The sequence below is a fragment of the Chinchilla lanigera genome, unplaced genomic scaffold (genome assembly GCF_000276665.1).
Source record: "Chinchilla lanigera isolate Chin_1 unplaced genomic scaffold, ChiLan1.0 scaffold00085, whole genome shotgun sequence".
Classification (NCBI taxonomy): Eukaryota; Metazoa; Chordata; class Mammalia; order Rodentia; family Chinchillidae; genus Chinchilla; species Chinchilla lanigera.
The window spans coordinates 1011762-1017361 of record NW_004955486.1 but is presented as its reverse complement, the minus strand read 5'-3'; positions in this window follow the sequence as shown (position 1 = coordinate 1017361).

The following is a 5600-nucleotide window of genomic DNA, read 5'->3' as shown; positions in this document are numbered from 1 at the left end:
ATACATCACGACCAAGTTGGATTCTTTCCAGGAATGTAAGGTTCATTCAATATTCGCAAATCTATAAATGTTATACGACATATCAATGGAGGCATACCTCCATACCTCCCAATTCCTAAAAGCTTCCAGGGAACTGTAAAGAGAACCAATGCCAAGACCTCTGCTAGCCATAACCCAGCTCCTGCTGATCTGTCTAGATTCATGCCCCACTCTACCAGCCTGACCTCTCTGGTTCCCTTTTTCAGCCCCAAGCTGCTCCTGCTTTACAGCTCTGTCCTTGCTGCCTTCCTGTTTAGATGGAGCGGGGCCCAGTCATGGTGAAGCAAGTGAGGCACCCACTGTGTGTGCAAAATCCAGGGCACCAGGACACCCATATGAGTAATATTGTGATGCAGTGTCTTAGGACTTAAACATTAACATCAACACATTTCAGGATGAGCAAAATAAAATTTTGAATAGGATCCTATTTTGCACTTGTACAAGTCACTCAACCTGTTTACTCCTGCATTTAATTTTTATATTATTTTTCTTAATGACTGAGTTGTTCTGCATCTGCCCATTGGAACTGGGAAAACTACTTCATTGGGCTCCCCCAGGTCCCTGCCCTGGATCACAAAGTCCTTCTCCCACCTTAGCTCATCCAGTGGACCTGGGCTGAAATGTTGCCTTCCTGGAGAGACTGGGTATCATTAAAGGCACTCCAGTCCCTGCTCGTAGATCTATCTAAGTGAATTCTCCAGGCCCTTCGTTGACTGACAGGTCTGCGAAGGCAGGGCCTGGGTCTTTCTTTCTCTGCTCTGAGTCCACTGTTTGCTAAGGTTCTAATATTAAGCAGATGGGCAGTAAACATTTGCTGACCCATCCCTGCTTTTATTTTTAAAAATAATATTATTCGTCCACATAGGCAACCACAGCTCTCCAGGTACTCGTTGCATTGTTAAAAAAAATTGTGCTCACCTGCCTACATATTAACCACCAGAAAGGGGGTTCTGACAAGGAAGGGTGCTTTCAGAAAGAACAGATTCACAATTAACTCTGGGAGGGGAGATGGCACTGTAGCAAAGCCTTTGGCTATAAAATCATTGTTGTTTCGACCACCAGGTGGCAGCAAGCTCACTTTCATGAACAGGAGTTTCTACAAGGGTTTGTGTGTAAATTACAAAGGTATGTTCACAAATTTCCATTTATCCTTCCCTGCATACTTGCATGCACTAGTCATTTGTTAATCAGCAAACCCTTCTGTTCCTATAGTAATTCATCCATCCATCCATTTAGTTATTCATGCACGCAAACAATAAAAGAGATAGAGATCTCAGTATTGCGGATTCAGCAACAAAGACATCAGCTGTCTTCCCTTCACTCTTGGAGTTTCCATTCTGAGTGGGGGGCAAAGAAGGAAACAAGTGAACCCAGATAAGTTCAGACAAGTGTCACAACGACATGTAAGGAGGATGGTGTCAGAAATAAAGACAGGGATCCAAGTTTGGACAGTAGCATTGGGAAGAAGAATCCTGAGATATGATGTTGTGGGTACAGCTCTTCTGGGGAAGCCATTTGAGCTCAGATCAGAGAGTCAAGGGATAGTCAGTCATCCAAAGTCAGAATGGGGGCATCATGTGAGTCTAAGCAGCAGCAAATGCAAAGGAAAAGGCAGAAGGAGACCAGTGTGTCTTAGGCTCAGCATTGTGCAGGAGCTAACAGCAGCGTGAGGGCAGGAGGGGGTTGGGTGGATGAGGTCAGAGAAGAGTTTGGGTTTCTTTGAAGGCCACAGAACGGCTGAAGCACTGTTTTTAAGGGTGTGTCTGGCACAGGGGGAAAACTAGACTAAGGTGTGAGAGAGTTGAAGTTGAGTGAACAGTTGCAGGGTAAAGAGGACAGGGGAAGAAAATGTGTTGGGAAGCTAGTGATGCTGCAGAGCTCAGGGAAATGCACGTGTTGGGAAGACTGAGAAACAGAAAGGACAGTATGTGGTTGTAAAAAGGAAAAGGAGGGAGAAAATGTGCTAATTACAGTGGCAGTCCCCTTAGACCTCCATTACCCCATTTGAACTCACACGGTTGTATCATAGAAGACATTGCCCATGGAGGTGGCCATCATATATAGGGCTGGATTGTACAGTATCTGTAGACCTGCTAATATGGGAAGGGGCAGCCCCTTTTATATCTGCAAAGGCCCACATCTCAAAGCATAAGGATACATAAAAGAAAGATAAGGCTACTACAAAGGGCAATTGTGAAGCTGATTTTAGATGTGAGCCAAACAGATTAGTGAACAGATAAAGGGGAAGAAAAACTAAGGTACAGATGATTACCCACACCACCTAATTTTGCAAATGAGAGGCAAACCCCTGGTAGCTGATATGACTTTTGCCCCAATTTTCTAGGGGCCCGGTCAGGATCTGGTGCCATTTTTCAGAAACCCCTGCCCACTGGCTGTCCATCTCCTCACCACATCCGTTTCTGGAGACAAAGCGCCAGGGCCCCACTCCTGCAGGGACAGAGCCTGTCTAGGTACGGGTCTGTCTCAATCTCTTCACATAAGGATGTCACATAAAGATGCCAAAGCCTCTGCCTGTCTGGTATGGTTGGACCTTGGAGCTGCCCTATAATAGTCATACAAGGAACCTGGATCTGTTGGTGAGAGAGCTCCAGGAGCTCTTTTCCAGGTGACAAGATTTCCTTGGATCCCTCTGGAGGACCAAGGGTGCCATGATTACACTGTTGGAGGCTCTCCTCACTGTTGGCCCTGGGTGTCATCATGTGAGTTCTTGGAGACCTTTGCCAAAGTTCTGCCATTAGCCGCAGAGTGGAGTTTTGGCTTCTGCTCCGCATGTTCATGCTCTCATTAACATGGGTGAGCACTGCTCTCAAAGGACCACCTCATGGTAGAAGTGTCAAATCCCAGGGTAGAGAAGAGGAGTCCCGAGGAAAGCAGATGGCAAAGAGCCACAGTGGCTGGCACTCCGGGCTAATGGAGATTGATCAGTGATGAAAAACTGAGGGTATCTACCCAGCTGCTAAAGGGAGTGAGGGAGTAAGGCACCTGGGCATCCTGGGGGAAGAGGATCTAGGAAGCATGTAGTGGGGAATGGAAAGGGGAACTGCATGGCTGGGACAGAGAGGGCAGAGGAGCAAATGGAGATGGCATTAGGTGGGCAATGTGTGGGAAGTTGGGTAGGACTTGAGGCTTTTCTAAGGTTATTGGTATTTCTTGCTGTGAGAGGGGTGCACGTGAGGGTCTGCACATATCTAATATGTGAACCAAAGTCAACTGTCGTGCCTCACTTATGTATTTTTTTTGTACTGGGAATTGAACTCAGGACCTTGCACTTGCCAGGCAGGCATTTATATAAATGTGCCATAGAGCTCAGTAGTTCAGTACCATCCTTAGCTTGTACCACTGATGATAGATCTGATCAACTAGTTTTTGTTAGACCTTTGTGGCTACCACTTTCCAGTCTCACCTATCCCACCCTCAGGGATGTAAGTTTCCCTGACCACAGGGTTTTCTGTGGCCTGCATCCTTATGAACTATTTCATCACACGAATAGTGTGATGTTGAATAATGACAAGCATGTGGCAGATGCTCAGGAAATCACAGAAATCCATCAGTACGTTTTCTTAATCCATTCAAAGGCCCCCTAGATGTACGTGTTAAATACTCTCACTTTGTGTACGGAAGAATGGAGCTGGAAGGTATAAGTGACTGACCTAAAGCCAGGCAGCTTTAGCAGTAGTGAGGGATGGACACGGGACTCTGTGGGTCAGCTGTTCGCCTTTGCTGTGGATAATGTGTAGAGGACTACACCATGAAGTCATAATGTGGCCACGGATTTAAAAGGAGTGGCTTAGCCTACATGTTGGATAAAGCAATAAAGGGGATAAACAGCATACGTTAGAAATGAGGAGGATCAGAAAGGAGTTAAGTTCCAGCAAGAATCAAGACCAGCGGTGATTCTTATGGATGTCAAGGGTAAATTCCATCTTATAAGAAGAAATCATATCCCTTTCCTTGTTTCTATACACCCCCACTTCTTAGAGCTTCATGACTTGCCTATTATATTCTCTTGCCTTAGGGCAGAAACAGCTCGGTTCAAATCCAGCAGGAGCTTTGTGCAATGTCCTCCTCTGGGACAGGCAGGGGAGGGACCATGTCAGCTGGGTGAAAACATTCAAAGGTTCCTAGTAACAGCTAATAGTCTCTCTCCTTCCTCCTCTCCAAAAGGAGAGCATATTTCAGAAGCTGGGAATTTGTTCTATAGCCCACTTTTTCTATTTTCAACATAGCAGAATTGTTGTAAAGAAGGGTCCTAAAGCAGTGGAAGAAACTCTTCTTAGGAGCAATCCTCATGGGGCTGTTCCTGGTCGCAGGCACAGTGCTCCAGCACCTGATGAGGCATCATTTTCCCCAATGGAGGTTTCAGGGTGTTGGGCAGCCTGGATAAGGAGCTTCTCTGTGTCATGAGAGAGGAAATGCCTCAGGATACATAGAGGCTCCCTCCCCCATTTTGATAAGAGAAACTGTGAGGAGGGAGACAAAGGAATATCCAAAGCATTTGAAGTTTCTTCTGAGGAAAAGACTCATGTCAGTCAATATAGTGGCTGCATACAGACAGTGATGTCTGCAATACTACATTCTCCATCCAGGTGCAGACAGTGTTTTCACAGTGGCACTGGTTGTGATTCATAACCTCCTTTCCCCTTCCCAGCCTAAGTCCATCCTGTGTGTCCCACAATGTGTGTCCTCACACATGCATTTCCCTCAGCTTTACAGTATTACTGCAGTTCACACTCTCCTCCTGTCATCTTCGTCTTCAACCTTGCCCCTCCAGTGGGGTCCTTTACCCCACTTCTGGTGTCTTGGTCTAATCATCTCCCCATCCCCACACACCAGAAGGACCTTTGTAAACACAGGTCAGGTTGTCATTTTGTGCTTCAACAACTCCCACACACCTCAATCAAACACATACTCCTTTCTGTGCCTGTGAGGCCCTGAACACCTAAGTCCATGTCCTCTGACCCAGTCACCTGTGTCCCCTGTCTTTGCAGCAGCATCTACATCGGATTGTGCCACAGATACAATAGGCTCTTTCACCTTATCCTTTGGAGTTGCTGCTTCTTTTTTTTATTTTAGAAATAAAAGGCCGAAAACATTAACACACAGACAACATTTTACAAAATAGCAAAAGAACACTACAGATGATGCACAGTTACAAACAAAGTGGTAGGAAATTAACAATGCTTGCTGTATTACATATTGATATCTTCAAGGTGGTTTCTCATGAAAACAGATAGAGACATGCAATACTGATCAACGAGGGACTCATTAACAATTTCTTTCCGCCAAGAAATTGAAGACAGTAGAACAACCATGTTAACTATCCTGTGTAAACATACATACAAAATTTCTCCTTCTTTTCCTTCTTTCCCCACATCCCAATTGCCCTTTACCCTAAGTGCTTTGCTATCATTTCATGATGTCTATCATACCTCCTAGTTTAAATTAAATCTTTCAGGTTTTACAGTAGTGAAACAATGCGGGGCTTGCACATGTATGTTTGATTTATTTCACTTATGAGTATGGTCTCTAGTTGTGACCAT